General features: G+C 40.6%; 1 long non-coding RNA gene across 2 annotated transcripts in view; it reads left to right on the top strand.

Moving 5' to 3' along the window:
- The first annotated feature begins 2,104 nt into the window (after positions 1 to 2,104).
- LOC109251366 (uncharacterized) overlaps positions 2,105 to 12,125 on the top strand; it is a 59,309-nt gene continuing 49,288 nt past the window's right edge. The window contains exons 1-2 of one of the 2 annotated variants that reach the window (XR_002073487.2): positions 2,105 to 2,183; positions 2,370 to 2,558. This is a non-coding gene — a long non-coding RNA (uncharacterized LOC109251366). The other variant, XR_008422621.1, reaches the window with a different exon arrangement.

Here is a 12,125-nt window from a genome sequence, read left to right as displayed (position 1 = left end):
ATTTACAAGGTTATTTTAGATGGTTCTAGGATGGACATAATATAGTGCAATAGTTATGTGTTGATTTCCGTGTGCTCTAGGAAAGTAACATAACAGACCCATAAAGCTCAAATATTTACCTGTTGCTATTTCTTATTTCTTTCTTAAGATATTTATTGACGTTAAAAAGGGGCATGTGGTTAAAATATTCACAAAACCATGGCAAAATTATATAAAATAGCTTAGGCAAAAATATGAAGTGGTATGCCATGAAGCTGAAGTTTTAGAAACTGTACTATACTAGGTTGTCATGATATCATTGACTGGCTATTGGCCATTGAAGGGTTTCCAAAGAATTCATTCAGATTTCCTGACACTTAACACAAGTGAGTTGTGGTTTTAAAGTCTATCAATTATATTAGGGTTAAAGTATGCTCTTCAAGGAAATGTACGGCTCCTTTAAAATTTATATGTTTAATTTAGTAGAAATGTGCATCTCATGTATTCACAAAGCATTGTTCTTAGATGAGAGCACCATCTATCCATCCATCCATCCATCCATCCATCCAATGGCGTTTGTAGGCACCTGAAATGTAGTAGGAATAGTATAATTAATGCACATTCCCTATGTTATAACAGAGCTCTCGCCTACTTGGAGGAGACAGTCAGGCAAATATTTATTTATGACATGTTTTTTTGTGGGCAAAGTACGACGGCATCAACTGAAGAGTGAATAACTCCCTGACTCTTCAGGAGTGGGGCCTCTAGGAAAATCTCATAGTGCAGAGAATTCTATGATAGATAATAAATTCCACCCAGATGGAGGCCAGGTGAAAACCTGCTGCCCACATCTGATAAGTCACAGGAATCTAGTTTGGGGTAAAGGTGAAGCATGGTACTTCACAAGGTGAAAGGTCTAGCATAATTGCCGCCTGGAGCTTATCCTTTTTTAACACCACCACTCTTCATTAGATAAAATTATTTTTAGTGTTATTCTGAAGTAAAAGGATTCATGATACTAATGGCTTCAAAGAAGCGCAGAGTAATAGATTAATACTTTTTAAGTACATTGATGCGATCTTCAAAGAAGAGAATGTATAACATAATAGGGTTCACCCAGAGTAATGAATAACAACATCACAGTTCGTTTTTGAGGCTTCGTTTCTTGCTATTTGTTGATGACCTCACCAAAATTAATCTTCTTCACATATTCCTGGAAAAAAAAGAGTATACCTAGAGTTTTCAATCTATTTCATCTGCAGTTGATGAGAGAACATACTTTATTCATTTTAATTTCCAAGAGTTGTTTTTATGTTAAGCAACATATGTGGAAATAATTCTGAAATACTTTAAATGTAAGGATCAATTTGGCAGAGACCTTAAAAACTCCACTTTATAATAAATCCTCCAAAATGCATCTACCCATAGATTTGTGTCTTCAAGATAGTGTGATTGATTCTAGGGGCTTTAAGCAAATGCCTCTGCAGCTGAAAAATTATAAACAGAAATTAAAACACGATGCAATGAATTCGTCACTCAAGTTCTGTTTCTCGTCTTTGCAATCATCGTGCCATCATTATTTATTTCCAAGTCACCCTTTAAATACAGGAATGCGTGGTACAGGAACTTAGCCTGAAGCCAGCTCAAAGGATTTCAAACCGTTACTCATTTACTCTCAAAGGGAATTCATATATAGCTAGGTCTAGGTGTTGTGGGTCAGGCTGTCTCACTGAGAATTCTCTGAGTGTCACGCAGCTGTACTGAAATATGTTAATTTTCTGCTTACATATATATTTTTAAGCTTCAATGATAACCACAGTGATTGTTTAGCAGTTAAACAACAACGTATTTTTTTAGGGAGGAACATCTCTATGTAACTGACATGGTTCAGATTTGCAAGTGCATGGTATTAATAAAATGTAGGCTGACTTTTAGTCAATTTTATTATTTTTTTAGCATCGTCTACAGGCAGTGCCTAGAGTCTATTGACCGCAGTGGGGGCCAGCCACTCCCAGACCTACCCTTAGCATGCTCTTGTGCAATCTTTGTTAGATGGGAGGGCTATCGCATGTCTAATCAGGCCCTGGGAATTGGGCCTGGCCTTTCCGGTAAGAACAGGCATGTAGTTCATAACAGTAACAGTAAGCCTCTAATCTCTGGTATGTGACTCCCAGTTTACTGGGAGACAGCAGAAGCATATCCAGGTAAGGAAATCTGCCCACACATCCTGACCTCTGGGATTCTCTCTCTGGGATTCTTGTGTCTGGAATGATACCACATCGCCTTCTCAGCACAGGGGAGTCTGACCCTCGGAGTTCTGTTCATCATTAGCCCACTGAGGGGTAAGCTGACTTCCGCCGTTCTTACGACTGTGTCTGCTCATCTGAAAGAGTGCAGGTATTGGACTGCATCAGGGGACACACGCTCAGACGGCCACAGAGCCCAGGAAGTCAGCAATGTGAGTGAAGAGGGCCAGGCACAAGCAAGAGAAGGAAGTGGAGGCTGGAAACCAGAGCTCCCACATTCCGTCCAAAGGGGGTAGTGCCTCCCTCGTTCTTGCCAGTCACCGCCACATGCAGGTACAGTGTTGCCAGATATTTATACTTCTCCCCAAAAGTTTGGTTATCTTGCTTTTCTATGTTAAATCATTTTTAAACGCTGGAAATGCACTAAAAATATTTAAAACCCAAACGACATACATCTGAAGGCCAGTTTATGGTCTCCAAACTTTGTGAGTGTTCTGATCCCTGGATTCTTTAATGATTCTACCTTGCTGGCAAAGAAGAGGTTTGGCTGTCTTTCCTGAGTAGGGCATCCAAAAAATGGTTTCTGGTCTGATGCCAAGCTCACAGCTGGGACTTTCATAAATCAATGACTACATTGTTGGTTTGGTCCAAATCTATTTAATCCATCCAGATCTCATCCACCAGGCTGGGAGAAAAGGGGATTACCTTTTATCAATGGTCTCCATTCTGCATCATGGCTTTGAGGTCCGCTTGGGATCAGGTTGACTTTTTCTATTAAGATACAAATACAAACTAAATGGAAATGAAGCAAATGAAAACTCCCACACTAGACAAAATGAAGGTACAGAATCTTTTCATGCTAAGAAGCCTCTTTATTTTAGTGGTGAATGATGAGGTCATGTGCTTTTCGAAAGGATCAATTGAGTAAGATCTATTTTTCCAGTACGCTTTTTTTTTTTTTTACTCTTCGTGTGCACGTGTGTGTGCGCGTGCTAACATTTCCAGCTTAAATCGTTTGAACATTTAGTTATTAGGGACACTTTTTTTTTTTCCTTGCAATTTACTGTGGCTCATTGCCGGTTTCAGTTCTTCTTCTCTTATTGCTTTGGTATTTTTCTAAAATACACAAAATGTTATTTTAAAGAAATCCTACGAAGGACCCTAAAAGATGAACGAGAGATGAGACGTCACTGAAATGAAGGAGAAAGAAAGGGAAGCAGGGGGACCAGGAGAGAGCAAAGGCAGGGGAGATAAAACCTGAACAGAACTATTACTCACTAGAGTCATTAATCAAAACTATTGCTCTTTATTATCATGTTGGGTCCTGGTGGGCTTACCTCTGGGACAGAAACCTGTGCTCTCATTCTTTTGTTCAATGTTTCCATTGTAATGGGAGAGGGCCCTTATTCAAATATAATACCATTTCCGGAGAATTTATAAAAACATACTGAAAGCTAATGTGTGAGAATTCTCTTATCCCCAGTTTTCCATGCCATAAAAGACATTTTCATTTGCATTGTTTGTTGTGAACAATTAAGGTAGAGGAGAGAGCATACTCCATTACAAATTAAACCTTTTCAGAAGAGGATTAAAAATGATCTTATAAACAGGCTTTTCAGTGCAAGAGCATAAGCTTTAACTCTGAATTGAAAAACCAAAGCCACGTAGAAACAGAAGCAAGAGCATTTAATTAATCTACAGTTTATCCTTTCCTATTGTGATACACAAAAAGAAACCGTAATTTTCTTAGGGCCTTTCTGTTTAATTCTTAGGAACAATTGCATTAACTGAAAGGGTAATTCTTACTGCGAAGGAATGCTTGAGGATGCTTTGCAATCACAGGAATAGCACTGAAATGAAAGTCTCCGGGCTTGAAATTTAATCTCACCCTGCCGTGATCTAATACCAGAGAACCTGAATTTCTACCATTTGCAAGGTACTTCTTGCATGTGTCTGTCCTTGCCTGTTTTTATTTAACTCCTGGAAAAAAAAAAACAGCTTACATCAGTCATTTGAAACAATTATTCTAAAATATTGCCCAATTGATGAAAGGAACAAAGCATTCCCGGCAGGGACCAAGAAGTGATTTATATATAACACTTCCAATGAATATTTCACTTTTTACTTTGCCTACGTAGACACAAGCCAAGAGAAACCAGAAATGTAATTTCAGAATCCGTATGAGCATTTCAAGGCTGAATGTCAAACAAGAATTTAGGAAAGAAAAAAAAAAAATCACCATTAAAGACAAGCAGGGATAATCATCCTTGTAACTTAATCTTTGCTCACATCTTTAATTATTGAAATAGGTGACTTTTTAGGGCGGTTTTGGGTCTAGGGGATCCTGGTGGGTTTCCAGTTTGAGATCTTGCTTCAGATCCAGACACTTGGGCCCTACCCCAAATCAATGAATCAGAATATCTAATTTATGGGTCTGGAATAAGATCTAGGAAGATGAATTTTAGACAAGCATGCCTAGGGGATTCTGATCCAGATCACTTTTTGGGAAACCCTACACTACAGCTGCCACAAATTACCCGTGTTTTTCAGACATTTTGCTAGCAGCTAACTGCTTTTTAAACTCAGTACAGAAACAGAACAAACACAGAGCCGCTCTGACAAAGGCAGGTGGTCATTTGAGGGACCTGTGGCCTTGACCTGCCCTCCAACCTGAAGAGGAACCCCTGAAAGTCTCCCTATGGACTGCTGACTACCAGCACACCCCTCTCCTCAAAGCCCGATTAAATAAAAGCTCTTGTATTTCCTTCCTGGGAAGAACTACAAAGTTGACATGAACATTCTTGTGAGAATTTCACTAATGTTTTTGGGGATTTGTATGTAATCAAGACTAATACGGAAACGGCAGCCCCCGCTACGGTCTAACCAGCTGTTCAAGGCCATCCTCTCTTCTGATTGGCTGTTGTGCAGGCCATCAACATTATTAAATATTTTATATCCCCAGTGTTTTTTTAGTATTGAATTTTCGTGGCAGACAGCAATATTTGGCTGCTTCAAGACTGTTCCCAGCCCCAGTTTTGCTTTTCTGCTTTCTACCATAAAGGATAAAAACTCAATGTTGCCTTTCCCAGCTTCCCCTGCAGCCAAGAACGGCCCTGTCACATCGTTTTGAACAGGGTGATGTAAGGGCAGTCTTCTGGAGTCCTTCTAAGAAGGATTCTTCCTCCGTGATGAAAGCAGACGAGTATCTACGGAGAGCTTGCTTACCACCCTGCCTGGCCTCTGTGTCCTGCCTTTGGAAGCAGTCAGGTGAAGGAGCCCTGGAGGAAGTGGCAACAGCCGCCTTACCATCCAGGGTGGAGTCCAAGAGAATGCGTGGCGGACCCCAGTCATCCATACTGTCATGGCCGAGCTAATGAAGGAACCCTGAAAGGGGCTGCCTCCAGACTTCTTTTTTTTTTCCAATATGGGTATTTTAATTTTTAATGTTTATTTTTGAGAGAGAGACAGCGACAGAATGTGATCAGGGGAGGGGCAGAGAGAGAGAGAGGGAGACACAGAATCTGAAGCAGGCTCCAGGCTCTGAGATTGTCAGCACAGGGCTGGCCGCGGGGCTCGAACTCATGGACTGCGAGATTATGACCTGAGCTGAAGTCGGACGCTCAACCGACTGAACCCACCCAGGCACCCCTAGACTTCTTGTTAAATAAAAATTGCTGTGCTTAAATTGTATATCTCCTTATAGTTTAGTATTTTTGTTTCTTTTACCTGAGAGCATTCTCACTGTTGCCGTCTTCAACAAATCTCTTTCTTCTTCTCTGGCCTGTCTTCTCTCAGTGGAATATTTTCCCAGGAACTTTCTTTTAGTAATATTCTAGAATTTCCAGTGGGGTGACCAATGGTATAATTTGCATATACACCCATACTTCAGAGTCAAGATCAGGATACTCAGAGTTAAATTCTGCTGCACAAGACCTCAAAACTATCTTCGTACACATGATTTTATTAATTGACTGATAGCTTGTCTTACTCGAAAATGTGTTTAGGGGCGCCTGGGTGGCTCAGTCGATTAAATGTTCAACTCTTGATTTTGGCTCCGGTCATCATATTGCAGTTCGTGAGATCGAGCCCCGTGTCGGGCTCTGTGTTGATAGCACTGAGCCTGCTTGGGATTTTTTCTCTCCCTCTCCCTCTGTTCCTCCTCTGCTCTCTCTCTCTCTCTCTCTCTCTCTCTCTCTCAAAATGAGTAAATAACCCTTAAAAAATAAAATAAAATAAAATGTGCTTAGAAAAACATACAAGTATTCACAAATTACGAGCACATTAAAGTAAGGAATTAGCACAGAATCTAGGGAGCAAAGGTTAGAGCACAAAATAACCCCTGGGTAGAGGAAGATAGAAAAATGCATAACCTGAGGTCCTCGGTAGTAGGGCCATATATTTGTTTTTAAACCAAATAGTAGTTATTCAAAGCGAACCAATTGTTCAGAACAATTGTAACTATTCCTGACCGTAATGTCAGGAAAGATTTTTTTTTCCTGGGGATCCTTATAAATAGAGCATTGTGTAATGTGATCAGGTTCTGTGGTGTGGCATTCCTTAACATTCTCCCGTGGCATCACACCAGGCTGCGTGGTCCTTCGTGCAGCTGGTCCGTATTGCCCAAAGCGAAGCAAAGAACAAGTGGCCTGCCTAAATAGACCACCTAACAGGGATCGATGGAGCACACTAGGAGAGTTTGCTTGGTTTGAATAAAAGGAATCTAATTTTTTAAAGAGAGTGTTGTGATTTTAGTGCACCAGCAGCACAGACTCTGGAAGTCAGGTTGCCTGACGTTGAATCCTAGCTTTGCCGCCTTCCTAGCTGAGTGTCCATGGACAAGTTATGTAATTTTTCTGTGGGATGATAATAATAACACTTAGTTCATAGATTTTTTGCAAGAAGTGTGCGTGCTACCGTGCCTGGCAACAGTAATTACAATGCAAATGTTTGCTCTGATCCTACATAGGGCCTTGAACTAGAGCACGTAAAATGCTCCACACTCAATTCCAAAGTGGACAGTGGGGTTTTCCCCCACGGAGCAGTTCTCGGGCACCAGCTGGGTGTCTCACAATTCAACTCCACGTTGGCACTATCTACCTGGAGATAATGTCAGATCCCACAGGTTAAGGACTCAGTCCCTTAAGACTGGCGCTCACTCCCCCACAATAACAACGAGTCCAGGTTGTTCCTTTTGCTCTGACTGACCACTAGCTATAATCGAACCCTCTCCTTGGGTTCAATTAAATTGGTGGAGCAGCTCACAGAACTCAGAGAAATATTTTACTTACTGAATTACCCATTCATTTTAAAAGGATAGAACTCAGGAGTAGCCAGACGTCATAAGATATCTTAAGGCGTAACCCTAGAAGTTCCAGAATATACATTCTCTGCATTCTGTTATGCAAGCAAACATAGAGTTCCATATAGAGTCAAGGGAAAGGGCTCAGACTCCACATCCTTGCTGTCAACTTGAATCTATCACATCAAGTATACACCCTCCTGGTCCAACCTGGGATATGTGCCACTACATTGCAGGTGACCACATTCCTTCTTTAGTCTCACAAGTGCTGTTCAATGAAACGATATTTCAAACACTTTTAGGAAAATATTTGTATTTGGGGACTCTTGACCATAGAAACCATTGCGTATTCATCACCTAATATTTACTTAGTATCAATACAACCGATTTTGTCCCATAAAACATACACAGGATTTCCCGATTTTAAGATTGGCCATCTCTACTTTCTCCTCTGTGGATTGGGCCGCAAGAGAATGCAAGCTCTCAGAACTTGGCAACTATGCGCTTAGACATCTGTTACCTACATGAAGCTATCTGATGCCACCAGAGATCAATGCTTGGTGTCTAAAATGCAATACTAATCAGCGTGCCGGTTTACAGGCTTTGCAGGTCAAGTGAAAAGTGGATCACCTGTGTTAGAGACTGAGATAAAATATTATAGTTGAACCCGTTGTAAAAATGCCTTCAAGTGGAAGACACCGTAACAAAGACAGAAACTTGGACTTTAGCTATGTAATAAAGGAAAAGTGCAGAGTTGTGAAAGAATACAACCAGTCTTAAGTTGGTCTTCTACTTGCTAGAAGTCTCATGGTGGGAGATCCCATACTGGATTTGTCCTCCACGCTGTCCAGCAAGCATAACGTTGTGTTTGTTCATGTTTTCTTTGTTTGTTATGGGTGTGTGTGTGTGTGTGAATTTGAATGTGTTTGGGTAGCATATTCATGTTACCCTTAGGCACAGTTCTCACCACCCCTTACTGTCACACACTGATCTGTTTCACTTACAGATGCTACTCGTTTACCGCCTGCAACTTGAGGTTTTACTAGCTCTGTACACGTCTCTGGCTGTTAACACCTTTTGGGTTCTGAAACTCGCCTCTAACATGAAAGGAAATGAGTACACAAAAAATGTATCACCCAGTCTTAGCTATTGAGAGTATGTCCTAGAACTGGGGCCCAAAGCAGCCAAGGAGAGAGTGGAACGAAGCTTGCCTCACTCGTCTTGGGGGAGCTGGTACACAATGCTGGCATCACCCATCCTCTGCTTACCTTGCTGGCCGCCTCATAGTGTGACTACCACGATGGCAATGCAGTATGGACCAGACTGGTCCTTACCTACTCTGGTGTCTTGTATCATCCACTGTAACCATCATCATGCCAATAACTACCTCAAAACTTGTGGAAAAGGCATCATTTCAAAAGGATGTGTTCAGAAGGGTGAAATCCTTTCCCTGTAGCTGTCTTATTACTTGGGATAATGGTTGGGCTCATTTTGCCCAGGATCTGAGCAACCTCTTGCTAATTATACTAATGGAGATGGCAGCAGACTGCTCGATGGCTAATACCTGTGGGGAGGACAACTCTTATACAAGACGTTAGAATGTCACGAGGTTGCCTTTTTTAGAACCACAAATCAACCATGTCAGATCAAGGTTGCCCTTGTTTTAACAGAGCAAATTCAGAGCTGAATTAATAAATGATTCTCTTTTATTATATATATTTGTACTTTCTGGGAGATGCATTTTTTCCACTAGGAATGTGCATATTCTGTACATGTTTCTTCCTATTCATCTATCCTCATTATTGGCACTTTAAGAAAGTTCATGCTAGACAACAAGAAGGAATGTTCCACAGGTGCCATAGTAAGCAAATTGCTGGGTTTCATTCCGGAAATTCTGGAATTGAACTGCAGATCATGGTTGGCTCTCTACGTAAGAGGTCACCCTTACTCTCAGCACCCCTGTCCAAACAGGATGCAATCCGAGACCCTCCGAGTTTTTCATTCTCCTATACGTATTGCCTTTTGGTCCCATGTCAAGGAATTATTCTCATTAGAACAATAACAACAAAAACCCTTTGTTCTTTCATTGGTCTCTTGGGTGGTTTTAGTGGTATTGAACTCAGGCATACATTTGCTGTTCCTTGAAACCATGAATTCCACATCTCAATGGGATCGTTACAGACCTCTAGCATGAGATAAATCAAATTGTATGGCATTTGTTTGAGAGATTTCTAAAGAACAAAAGGAGTGTACGTGTTGGGAGGAAGGATGGGGGTGGATGGAATCTATTCATATCTCCAAGATCATGGAAAACACCTCTCCTTAAAATAGCTGCCCTTTGTGGCAGGTACCGCTTGTTGCCTACCCCAAATCCATTTCCCTTCTTCCTTCCTAGCAGGATCCCTCATTTTGTTCAAGGCTGCAATGGATGTAGTTAAAAAGGCCCATGTCTTGGGTTCTTTTGTGTTATGGAACTGCTCTGTGTCTTGATTGTGACTATAGTTCTATGGATCTGTGATAAAATGTCACAGAACCACATACACAGACAGATAAAAAATGAAAACCGAGTTCATGAAAAAAAAGCTGGTGAAATCTTAATGGAGTCAAACTTTAGTCAAATGTCATCTGTCAGTGATTTCGATAATGTGCTACAGTTAAGGAAGATGTGACCACTGGGGGGGCAGTGTTATGGCTAACTGGGGCCTCTCAGTATTTGTGCCACTTCTTGTGACTCTATAATTATTTCCAGATAAAAACTTAAAAATAAAGATCCTGATGCAAACTTCTTTACAAATAAGGATGACCCTGTGACCCAACTTTGACCAATGGGAAAAAGCAGAATTGCATAGATAGTGGTCCTGGGTAGGCTATTTTGTCATATTTAAAGGGGGCAGACTACTGCCTATGTTTTCACCTTTGTTTTTTAATCCTTCTTCCTGCATGGAACACACACATGGGGCCAGATATATACGTATAAAGTAGAAAGTTTGCGTATGCAGGTGAAGTAGAAAATTAGAAGGAACTTGGGTTCTTTACTCTGTTCTCCCAGGAAAACTACTTTGGGGTTTGGTATCATGTGAGAAAAAGAAACCCCATTGTGTTTAAGACTGGGTAGTAGAGTTTATGTTTTTTGATGTTGCACGTAATGCTAAATGATACCTTCTTTTTTGTTCCAAATGCAGCCATGGTCACCAAAAGTATGAGTGCCAGTAGACTTTTATGTCATCATCCTCCGAAGAACTTTGGAAAATGCCCTGGGAGTTCTGTGTTCTTATAACAGTTTATTCATGAGCTATCTTTATGCCTTTGGACAAGAAGTCCATTTTCTCTAAGATGAGAGAGTTGGACTTAAGAACACTGAATGCTCTTGTTTGTATAATTAAAGAAAAACCTTGAACCAGGAAATGCATAATGATGGAATCTAGGGACATGTTAAATCAGTACCTAGTAATCAAAGAGTATTGGTGGAGTAAATAATGTAAGAAATAAATGGATATTGGAAGGAAGGAGGCAGATTAAATCGTTTTCCACTACTTAGACTCCTTTTCTTTGTGAAAGAATAATCACTCCTGCCTATTCTCATACATCTGGTTGGGCTTCCTGGAAGAAGAGTAAACATGTTGTTTCATTGACTTTAGGCTTGGCCATATGACATGCTTTGGCCAGCGGAATGTGAGAGGAGGTGATGTATATCACGTTCACACAAACTTTCGGAGGCAACGCAGATTTTCTTCAGAGTTCTTGCTCTTCTGTGCTATGAACACAGCCTTGGCTCACATACTGACTCTCTTCCTTTCTACGTTACTGGATGAAAAAAAATCACGGAACACACATACAGCCTAGCGGCAGTCTATCCACAGCTGAGCAAGGACTAAACCTTTGTTGTCGTAAGCCACTCAGATCACAGTCTTTGTTGCTACAGCCAAGCGGACTAGTACGGAGAGGAACCTAAAAGTCTTTAACAAGAAGCAGTCCATGGACGTAGCTGCAAAAGTGCAAAAGCTATAATCTAAGGAGGAGATTGTGATTAGAAGCCCGGAAATAGAATCAGGCACTGAAGAATGGGAACTTGGGCTTCGTTTGGTAAATTCTCTAAATTCTGCCAAACATTCAGTTTTCTACTATATGATACACTGGTTACAAGCAGGGGATCTGAAGCCAGGTGTGTGCATTCTAATCGCAGTTTTTCCATTTGCAAATTGTGTGTCCTTGGTTAGGTGACATAGTGTCATCTCTAAAACAGGGTAACAAACAGGATTTAACTCATTGGCTGGTATACAAGGAGGATTAAATGTACTCATACACAGCACTTCAAACAAGTGTTTTGTCTATATTATATCCTCAATTGCTAGCTACTATTAGTATAAGAGGGTTTCTTCCCTCCATTATGCCACATTACTCTACTTTTGGCTAAGATAATAAGAAAACTACCAGAACTGTGAACATAAACACTGACCAATGGATAGAGATCTAGAAGGAATTAGGGCAAGACAAATGAAAATCAGAAAAATAAATCCAATGAGAAATGCTTTATCTATCATCTATCTATTCTTCCTTTCTATTTCTCTGTGAATTAGTCTCTAAAGAAAAAAATAGATATA

This window comes from Panthera pardus, unplaced genomic scaffold (genome assembly GCF_024362965.1).
Source record: "Panthera pardus isolate Hobbes unplaced genomic scaffold, ASM2436296v1 HiC_scaffold_16, whole genome shotgun sequence".
NCBI classification, from domain to species: domain Eukaryota; kingdom Metazoa; phylum Chordata; class Mammalia; order Carnivora; family Felidae; genus Panthera; species Panthera pardus.
The sequence above is the reverse complement of the archived record's forward strand: the minus strand, read 5'-3'. Positions and strand labels throughout refer to the sequence as shown.